Raw genomic sequence first — 12115 nt, forward strand, 5'->3', positions numbered from 1 at the left:
ATGCTTTATCGCTTGTTTTTAAAATTTTTTTCCATTTTCATCGCCTTCTCCGGATCGATCCACTTCCTCTATTTTTAGTATTCATGCATTCTATGTACTCGTGTATAATGTAGTTTGGGTTAAATTTTTTCAAGAAAATTGTCCAATTGTAAGAAATACAAACCTAAGAAAAGTTGCGCAGTTATTTTAATTGGGTGAACCAATTGAAAATATCCTTCATCTAATTTACCTTTTTAGAGAAATTCTAGCATACATGGTTAATTCATCTCAAATGCATATAATACAAGACCGACATAAACGAGGATAATCTATTCAGCTCGTTGAAGATGTCGTAGCACGACAAATAGGGTGGCAGACGCGTTAAGCCAGCTCGCCAGTTTCGCGAGCCGACTCAATTTTGAACTCGACTCGAGCTCAAAAAATTCGAGCTTGAGTTGTGCCAACTCGAGGTTGTGCTCAGTTCCCTTTGCTCATATACTTGCAAGCCGACTCGCGAGCTTTTTTTATTTTTTTATATATTTTTATTTTTAGAATTTTTATATATTTAATTTCATATTCAATACTTTATCAATTGTATACTCAAAATTGACCATATATTATAATTATTAATCGATATCGTATATTTTATTTTGAATAATAATAAATTATGTACTTTTATTTATATCATTTAATCTTTAAACAAAAACAAACTTAATCAACAACTTAGTAAAATATAATATTTTTTACAAAATAATTATTTCATATGACACATATAAACTTTGTGTTATATTTTAATGAATATTTGTATTGTATTATACTTTTTTAAAAATTAATAAGTAACTTACTTATGACTCTTTTATCTATTTGTGAGTTTTATATTTTTATCAAGATACATACTTGCATTCTGCAATCTATTTTATTACTTATAAATTTATGTCGAAATTTAGTTATTCCTATAAGTTAATTTAAAAATAATGATAATAATAACAATATTGATGGTTGAATAATTTTAATTATTTTTATTATTATTTTTTATATATATAATGAGACCAAAAAGTTTAATCAATAATTATGATATCTTAAAATTCGGGCACCCAATTCAAATATATATAAGACTATATCCATTAGTCATATCAGACGATATGATTTAAAATCACATATCCTGATTCAATGATACAACGTCTTGAATGATTACTCTTATGTTATGAATACGATATCTCAACATCCGTATATCCAATAAGTCTAAAACTTTACCAAATGTATTTCTTTGTAAGTTTGATCATATCTAACGGTTTGATCTGAATTTTGATGGCTTGATTAGCCGATGTTGTTCAACAATGTAAGATGATAGTTATATCAATATAATACTGACATTTATAAATATAGAAATTTATTGCAGATTGTGAATATATTAATCTCAACTATACATTTTTATGTATTTCAATTGCATTATTCCAGACAATGGATATTTTTCTACAATCTTAAATTATTCAATATGAAATTTTTTTTTGGTATATTTTACTAATTATATTACCACTACAAGAAAAAACGCAGGATTTGGGGCGGGTTTTGGAACGTTTTTTTTTTTTTACTTAGGAACGGTTTCAAGAGCACAGAACTTATTTGGACCTAACTTTGGAACGATTTTGGAATGGATCGAAATCCTTCCCTGCATCTGGCGTTACAAAAATTTAGGAACGGTTCACGGGAAACCGTTCGAACTTGGGATAGTTCATTGTGAAAGCACCGCGAAGTATGAGTGGATCAGCCCAAGAATGTGCAAGAAGAAGCGGCGATCATAAAGTGCGTATGTCAAAACGAAAATGTAAAAAAATAATAATTCGAAGGAGTGTACCTTTGGAGTTCTCGAACATTCGATATAGTTAATAATAATAAACGACAATAAAATTAACGGGGTTAATGGTTGAATGACATACGAGAGGTACAAAAATCATAAATTAAGAATTACCTTTCGATTTGATTTACGTCGAACTTCCTCCGATTGACCCGTTCACGCAAGACTTCCACGTAGAATCCCTCTAAAGTTGCATCCACACCACACCAGAATTTTGGATTCCTCAATTCTCTTCACTAGAAGAAAATTAGGGAGAAACACACCAAGTGTGTTTGAGAGGAAGGGCTCGGTCGAGTGGTGTTCTTAGGTTAGGAAATTATTTTTCTTGCTTTGTTATGTATTCATTAGCTATTCCAAATAACTAATATAAATATATATACCATGTACGGATATATTAGAATGAGTCTAGGTTCATTCTATCACCCATAAGGTAGTAAAATCTTTTATTCCAAATAAAGGATGACTAATATGGTACTTCCCAAAAGTGAATTTGTTAGTCCACAATTTCTTTTTTTAAGAATTTTCACCAACTTAATTAATGGGCTTGGGCTGACTTTAATAAAATTAAAAATACAAGGTCCAATTAATATTAATTAAAGTCCACTTAATTAAGTTCATCATATATTTAATTCAATTAAATATATGAGCCCAATAAGTCATTATTAATTAATAAGTACAACTTATTAAATAATAAGGGCAAGCCCAATATAAATTAATCCTATTAATTTATTCTTGGGCTTCTCCATCCAATGGATTCCTCTCATTTATAAGTAATCTAATTACTTATGGAATTAATTCTCAATTAATTTTTAATTCTTCGTCCTTTCTCGGTGATTTGTGTGTGACTCTTTAGGTTCACATTTCAATTAGACTTTGACTAGTGTCAAACACTACTATTAATTAAATCCAATTTAATTAATAATTCTTGATCAACCCTTGACCAAAAAAGCCCGTTACCATGGGTGGCCGTCTATCAACGGCCCATGACACTAGAGACTAAGCAAATTTTCATGTGAACTTTTTGGTTCTCGAGTACATACGGGTAGAGTCCTTCCGTGTACCGTCTCCTGGCCTTAATTTACGGCATGGAATTAGGTGTCGGCTCTCGTCCTGGACTAGGCATCTATAGTTAGTTCCTGAGATCGCGTTAAGCCAAATTGCTCGATATAGGAACCTCTTTTTTCTATTCAACCAATGACTGTTGGCCACAACTTTATAGAGCGTAAACGCATCTCCAAGTGTATAGGAGATAGCTCTGTCACGTTTTGAGAAGAGAAGTATCCTCTTCTTGGAACTCACCGTCCTTGCAACATACTCTGACTACACTGGATAAAACTTATGATGATAGTATCTATGACATAGTCACCTCTCGCATAGACCCAAGATACAGTTATCGTATGCACGTGACTGCCGCAATTCCTCAAGTTTGGGGACTACTCCCGTATTATCGGAGCCGAAAACTCAAGTCATACTGATCAAGCCTCCAAAGCTTCCACATGAAGATCCCTGCGTGTGAGTTCATTTGATTCGACACCTAACTAATCCACCCATTAAGATCGCATAGACGTCCCACGTCTGTTGGCGATGAAACACAACACTCATCAAATGAATGTGACTCTTACTGCAAGTCTTAGTAGGAATCTCGATGCCCAGTCTCGAGGTCCTCGACTTGGAACATTTAAGACCAGCCTTCAGAAGTTGGTTTCACAGCCGCCATCCAATGTGCAGACCAACTATATGGGTTATTAAAGTGGTCGTGGGAATCTGTTGTGACGTCAAAGCAGTGCTTGACGTAAATTGGTAAGTACAACAGACACGTGAAAGACGAATACTTACCACATTCATCGGGACAACATTGCTTTAATAAAGATTGCTTGAAGGATTCTCAAAATCGCCAATCTTTCACTTTTGGTTACCTGTTCCAACATATTGTATTGGTCATCACAAACCGTTCCTAATATCGAGTTAGTCCAAGAAAATTTTAATTTAGGAATTGGAATGGGTAGGGACGTGGTTTGGAGCGGTTACTTAATATTTTTAGGTGAAATTTTGGACTGGTATTTGTAACACTCGTGATTTAATTTTGAAACTATTTTTTTTCAATTGGGATCAATTTAGAAACGGTATTTGGAACAGTTTTTGAAACGGATTATTGAATTTGGAACACATTTGTAGAATTGTTTTACTAATAGAATTAGGAACGATTTATATAATTTAGAACACATATTAGATACTGATTAGTAATTCTATTTGGAATGGTTATCTATTAATTTGGAACGGTTCATCCAGTTTAGGAATACTTTTTTGGGGCAGTCTTTGTAAAGGATTTCGGAACGGGTTTCTATAAAATTTGTAGCATTTTCTTTAGTATTACTAAACCCATTCCTAAGTTTTGAACATTACAAATTTTTATAAATTATTAATATATTTATTAAAGTTGAATAAATAAATAAATTTATATATTTTAATAATTTTTTAGATATAATTAATTTAATTTAATGAAATTTGAATTAATTTTATCTATAAATTTAATTAATTGAATAAATATAAAATAATGAAATTTAATAAACATTATAAAAGATTAATAATTAAAAAATATTATATAAATATAAAAAATTATTTAATTACAAAAATAAAAAAATTATAAAACCTAATCTAAATGGTCCTCGTCAACATCGTCCTGATTCTCGACCGGGGGGATTCGTTAGAGGCTGTGCTGTAGTGGACGAGGAGGCCCACATCTACTTGGCCCTTGTTCTTGCCACCAACTGCTGCCAGCCACATTGATAACTCTGCAATTGTCATGATTTTATAGCGATTTAATCTTTCTTTTTAAGCCAAAACATCCCTAATTATGTGATTTTATTGCATATTCAGCAAAAAAGAAAGATATGAGGCAAAGATGGCAAAAATCAAGCTAAAATCGAAATTGAAGGCATCAAAAAGGGAAAAAAGGAGATTACAAAAAAATTCCTGCAGAATTGACTAAGCGTGCCCACGCTTAGTGGAGTGGTCAACTCGGGATAAGGAGGAATACGAGTAATTTCCGCAAAAGATAAAGGAATGAAGTGTTTAGGTTTAGAAAGGATTCTTTAAAACTTATCTCTTGTGATTTATTTACCTTTTTAGAGTTAATCATGTATTTATCTCCCCGTACGTCTAGATTTGTAGGAGACTTTTATTATAAATAGGGGGGGTCTCTTCATTTGAGGGGAGTCAGTTATTAATTGGAACTCAATAGAATTCTTTATTCATTCTTTTTTTTTTTTTATAACCGGAATGAATGGAATTCCACTTTTTAGTGTGTTCTTCCATTAACATGTCCGACTAAATTCCTTATTTTCTGGTTAAGGTATGGTAACTGCTTGATTCGTAATATGCTGTGAGATCTAATTTGTTCTCTTTATACTTATTATATGAATATTCATGCTATTCTCTGTGCTCTTATTACAAACGTTTGATATTTGAATAATGTGGCCAGTTGTTCACTATCAAGAAGGTTTGCTTAGCTAATTGGACTTTATAAATCCGTGTAATTGTTTATTTAGTTCAATGCTTAGTGGCAACGTAGCATGATTAATTATGTCATAGTAATTAGTTATGTTATAGGGAATGCATGATCTAGTTTAAACGAATTGTCCTCGTAGGAGTTTGTTGATTAGAATCAGGCCTTTCTAATTCTTAATGCTGTTAATAGATTAAATCTGGTGGATGTTCTAAGGATTGTCTGTTAATTAGGGATCTAGCCAACGGTCGTACCTTGGTTGACGAAAAGGTAAGGAAAGGTGAGGTTGTTAGGTCGTAACAACACTATAACTGATTTATTCGTTTATACATGTGTTATTCTTGCATCAATGATCAACTGACAAGAATCAAGCATGATCCTAGCCTTAACTGGAAGATCTCTCTCTTGTATCTTCGTCAGGTAATTTCAATTATTTTCTAGCTTATTTAGTTTTTAATTATTTCTTTTTATCATCAAATCTCCCCCCATTATTTTCTATTTCTCTTAAAGAAATCAACTTAAAGCCAGTGCCTGTGGATTCGACCCTACACCCACTTTTACAAGTGTTGTAGGAATTATTTTTGGTGGTGTCGACACCCATCAAATTTTGGTGCCGTCGCCGGGGACTGGCGTTTTTAAGAAGATTTCTTTTCTTGTTACTTGACTTTTTTGGTTACTTGGTTTAATACTAAAATCTTCTCATACAGGTGAGCTTGAATCTGATTCAAGATTGAGAAGACTGGACGGAGATTTCGAAAGGAAACCAAGTAACAAGTTGAAAGGATAACCACTTCTTCCGAGCCATAGTTAGCACAAGAGATATTGGACACTTGGAGTGAACCATAGCACACAACCCAATTGCAATCATGTGGTCCAACATTCAACAGTTTGGGACTAGATACGGCAGTCCACCGGTGAATGAGGTAAATGTATCTTCCATTGATGATCGTTTAGACAAACTTTTATCCCTTGTTGAAGGATCTGCCGAAGAAAAATCTCAATGGGTTAGGGCCTGTTAAATATGCAATTCCATGGCACATCCCACCGATTTGTGCCCTATGCTTCAAGAAGAAACCATCGAGCATGCCAATGTTGTAGGAGGACTTTTTGGAACACAACAAAGAAAATATAATCCTTATTCTAACATGTACAATCCAGGATGGACGGATTACCCCAATCTTAGCTATGCTTCCCAATTTCAAACTTGGACACCACCTCAATCCGACTCCAAGCCAGGTACGTCTCTTGAGGATATGATGAAAATGCTTGTTACTAACACTTGACAATTTCAACAGGAAACTCTTGCAAGCATTCAGAATTTGGAGTTTCAGATAAGTTAATTGGCAACATCTATTGGTCGGTTGGAGTCCCAAGGTGAAACAGAACAAGAAGTGGAAGTTTCCCAAACGCAAACCAAAGAAAACACTAGTGTTTTTGTCCTTCGCAGTGAAAAAGAGTTGCAACCAAACATGGACGAAAATGACACCAAGCATGTGCATGTCCAGTAAGGTGAACCAGATCAAAAGATGAAAATTTTTCAAAAGCAGACCAACAAGCCCAAAACAACCGACAGTGAACATCACAATGCGTTGGTGGTCAAACCTCCATTACCGGAAGGATTTGCTGAAAAGGAAGAAGGGGAAACGAAGGGAACACTTGACACTGTTAGCGAAGTGGTGGTAAAAATTCCATTGATCGATGCAATCAAAAGAGTACCTCACTATGCAAAGTTCCTCAATGTCTTTGGTCCGAGAACTTATAAGAACAAAGCATTTCACGATAAAATAAGTTCGAGGAAGAATTCTCTCATGAACCTCAAGGTTTTCCTCGGCCCACACCATCTTTGGGTGCACGACGACGAAGAAGAAGAGAATTTAAAGTGCCCAACTTATTGAAATTGAGGCACAATAATGTCTAGCCAAAGACATTAAAGAAAGGCGCTACATGGGAGGCAACCCATGAAATTTCTATCCCTTTCTTTTCTCTTTCTTTTGATTTTAGTTTTCATATTTTTATTCAAGTTTTGCGATGCGTGCCATGCTTAATGAAGCATCCAAATCTGTTTGGACGCTAATTGGACAGACTTGAAGTTTTCACTAAGCGTGCCCACGCTTAGTCACACTTCCTAGGCTGTTATTCCCTTCAATTACCTTCATTTATTTTATTTATTTATATTTACAAAACAATAAATAAATAAAAAATTCGAAAAATCAAAAGAAAGGATATCAGTCAAATCTCTCCATCACAGTTCCAAATCTTTGACCGATAGTTTCTTTTTTATCTCTCACAGCTCTCCCACAACAACTTCAAATCTGCCAAGAACTCTCTGTCTCTGTCAAAGCCATCTCACCGGAAGTCGCCGCCACCATCTGCCACCAGCCCACCCACGCCATGAACTCTTCGTGACATGCACTCAGGGATGCTTCCTTAAACTCTCTCTCATTTTAATTTTTAATCCTTGAGTTGCATGTCAATGTCCACATTGAGGACAATGTGAATTTTAAGTGTGGCGGTGTGGTTGTTGAGCTTATACTTGATAATTTTTGTTGATGTCCTTGGTGGTAGACGAATTTTCTTTGTGCCTAGCGAAAATTTATGCCTTTTCTTATTCAAAAGAGAAACTTTTTGACAATTTTTGGTGGAAAAACTTTGGCATGATAAAACCCTTTCAATTTTAGACGACTCTTGGCTTGATAGTGCTATGTGCAAAAAGAATACATGTTTTATGTTTGAGGATAGTTCACAAGTTGAAAACTTGTCTTTACCAAAATGACTTGAGTTAAAATCTTTTGATATAGGATTAGTGGACTAAAACATACCTCGTGAGATTTTGAGCTTGATATGTCCATAAAAAAAATTTCATTCTTTCTTGAAAGAATAACACTTTTATGGCTTTGTCTTCCTAAAACTTGCCTTCAACCACATCGAGGCCACACAAATGTGCACTTATTTGGATACGATAAAGGCATTAGAAACTACTTTCGGCCTTCTTTAACTACCCAACACATTTTAACTTTAGAGAACTCCTTTGAGCCTTTTGACCTATTTTGTTGAATAACCCGTCATATACGAACCTATCCCGTCGTTTGTTTGAAATCGTGATTTTGATCTCTCTAAGAACTATTAGAGCATCAAGGAAAATGGGTTTATTTTCAAAAGAACAAATTCTGAATATGGGGGATTAACCTTTGTGATTTATGTGTTTAAAAGATGTATCTCGAAATGTGTGTGGGGGTTCCAATATTATGTTCTTCTTTACTTTGTGGGAACCGACACCAATTTTTTTGGTCTATGCCTATCACAAAAAAATAAAGAGGAAAAAAAGAAAACAAAAAGAGAAAAAGAAAAAAAAAGAAAGCAATTTTCTTGCCACCAAAAAAAAAAAGAGAACAAAAAATGTATGAACTCTCCAAAAGGAATAAGAAAGGCATAGTTCAAGGAATTATCGAAAGATCTTGAACGGAGATGAGTAAACTTTGAGAGCTTCGAATTATTGTTCACTCAAATTTTTTGATGCTCTAATTAGTTTCTTGGAATTTAACCTCATTGCCCTTTTATCCTACCCTAAACCAAAGCCCCATTACAATCAAAATTAAAGACCTTTTGATCTATATATGTGCATATTTCAAAAGTGGTGGAGATGTGGTGTATAGACAAGCCTATGGTAAAACATTGTCGTAGTAAGTATTGAGAGATACGCTTGAATAAATTTTTTAGATATAATTAATTTAATTTAATGAAATTTGAATTAATTTTATCTATAAATTTAATTAATTGAATATATATAAAATAATAAAATTTAATAAACATTATAAAAGATTAATAATTAAAAAATATTATATAAAAATAAAAAATTATTTAATTACAAAAATAAAAAAAATTATAAAACCTAATCTAAATGGTCCTCGTCAACATCGTCCTGATTCTCGATCGGGGGGATTCGTCAGAGGCTGTGCTGTAGTGGACGAGGAGGCCCACATCTCCTGCATCATGTCCATCATGTCGACCATCATCATCTCGAGACGATTGATGCGGTTCTCCATGGCTAGGTTTGGCGGTGGCGGTGGCGGTGTGATGTGAATGTGCGGCTGGAGACATGGGCCTCAGAACTAAGGCTGAATACTTGGCCCTTGTTCTTGCCCCCAACTGCTGCCATCCACATTGATAACTCTGCAATTGTCATGATTTTATAGCGATTTAATCTTTCTTTTTAAGCCAAAACATCCCTAATTATGTGATTTTATTGCATATTCAGCAAAAAAGGAAGATATGAGGCAAAGATGGCAAAAATCAAGCTAAAATCGAAATTGAAGGCATCAAAAAGGGAAAAAAGGAGATTACAAAAAAATTCCTGCAGAATTGACTAAGCGTGCCCACGCTTAGTGGAGTGGTCAACTCGGGATAAGGAGGAATACGAGTAATTTCCGCAAAAGATAAAGGAATGAAGTGTTTAGGTTTAGAAAGGATTCTTTAAAACTTACCTCTTGTGATTTATTTACCTTTTTAGAGTTAATCATGTATTTATCTCCCCGTACGTCTAGATTCGTATGAGACTTTTATTATAAATAGGGGGGGTCTCTTCATTTGAGGGGAGTCAGTTATTAATTGGAACTCAATAGAATTCTTTGTTCATTCTTTTTTTTTTATTTTATAATCGGAATTAATGGAATTCCACTTTTTAGTGTGTTCTTCCATTAACATGTCCGATTAAATTCCTTATTTTCTGGTTAAGGTATGGTAATTGCTTGATTCGTAATATGCTGTGAGATCTAATTTGTTCTCTTTATTCTTGTTATATGAATATTCATGCTATTCTCTGTGCTCTTATTACAAACGTTTGATATTTGAATAATGTGGCCAGTTGTTCACTATCAAGAAGGTTTGCTTAGCTAATTGGACTTTATAAATCCGTGTAATTGTTTATTTAGTTCAATGCTTAGTGGCAACGTAGCATGATTAATTATGTCATAGTAATTAGTTATGTTATGGGGAATGCATGATCTAGTTTAAACGAATTGTCCTCGTAGGAGTTTGTTGATTAGAATCAGACCTTTCTAATTCTTAATGTTGTTAATAGATTAAATCTTGTGGATGTTCCCAGGGTTGTCTGTTAATTAGGGATCTAGCCAACGGTCGTACCTTGGCTGACGAAAAGGTAAGGAAAGGTGAGGTTGTTAGGTCGTACCAACACTATAACTGATTTATTCGTTTATATATGTGTTATTTTTGTATCAATGATCAACTGACAAGAATCAAGCATGATTCTAGCCTTAACTGGAAGATCTCTCTCTTGTATCTTCATCAGGTAATTTCAATTATTTTCTAGCTTATTTAGTTTTTAATTATTTCTTTTTATCATCAAATCTCCCCCCATTATTTTCTATTTCTCTTAAAGAAATCAACTTAAAGCCAGTCTCTGTGGATTCAACCCTACTCCCACTTTTACAAGTGTTGTAGGAATTATTTTTTGTGGTCTCGACACCCATCACACATCTACTGCTCCATCATCGCCACCAAAGTCTCGAATTCGGCAGGAGCATCGTGGTCGTGGTCATCGGTTATGGCTGACGATCCTCTCCAACATCTTCTTGAACGTCTCCTGCAAAACAAAAAAAAATTGTTAGTAATTTATTACATGAAGAATTAATTATTAACAAAAATAATATCAATAAATCAGCTACTTAGCGCCACCTCCACCGCCCTCGGCCCGCTCCAACCCCCCTCGTCTTTCTTCTTATAGAGCTCAAATAACTCCATTTGTTTGTGTGGTCGTCTCAGCTCTATCTCCTATATAAGAAAAAATATTTAATTAATTAGCATCATATTTAAAAATAATGATATGACACGCAAATAATTTTTACTTACTCACCAATTTTTTCTGTGCGTGCCCACTGAGGAAGATCCCCGGTACACAGTCGAGGATACCGTGGGGTTCGCCTTATTCTTGGAGACTGCTGTTGGAAGTTCTCGCTTGCCCAGTATGCTTGGAGCTGGAGAGGGACCTCGTTGGTCGGCAATGGTGGCCTGACCAGGCTGGATCAGGCGACGGAGAAGGTCTTTCGGATGTACTTCCTGGCCCACATGTGGAAGACTCGAAACATGGACTCATCGTCACAGTCCCACCAGTAGGTCATCTGCAATAATAAGATTAAACAAAATATTAGTAAAATAAATTAAACAATTAGATTATGTATTAGATAAAAGTAAATTAATTTAAAACTAATTACTCTCATGCTCTCGAACCAGAAATGCTGGTGCTCTGGCGTACCTGCCTCAGACACGACCACGGGTGGGGAAAATATCCCCGCATGAACGCATTGATGCGCTCATGGAACCGCTGGTCAGACCTTAATTTAATTTAATATTAAACAATTAATTAATATTTTTAAGATAAAATAATGAATAATAAAAAATTAGTTAACAAAAGTACCTCGCGTTATCGAGGCTGATGTACTAGTGCGCTGATGGTGGGGCATAGGCCTGTGCATTTTGATTAACCGAACCGAACCAAATTTTCGATTAACTGAAAATTCGGTTCGGGATTTTTCAAAAACCAAAAATCGAACCAAAATATTTTTTTGGTTTAAAAAACCTTTTTTTAAAATAATATATATATAAATAATTTTGATATTTTTTAAATTTTATCCAAAAATACAAATACCAAAATACCAAAATTAAATTCTAATTTAATAGTACAAGTCACAAGTGTACACTAATAATAATATATATTAATAATATAACATTAATATATAAATATAATATAATATATATAATAA

The sequence above is a fragment of the Sesamum indicum genome, linkage group LG10 (assembly GCF_026168435.1).
Source record: "Sesamum indicum cultivar Baizhima isolate 11 linkage group LG10, ASM2616843v1, whole genome shotgun sequence".
Taxonomy (NCBI): Eukaryota; Viridiplantae; Streptophyta; class Magnoliopsida; order Lamiales; family Pedaliaceae; genus Sesamum; species Sesamum indicum.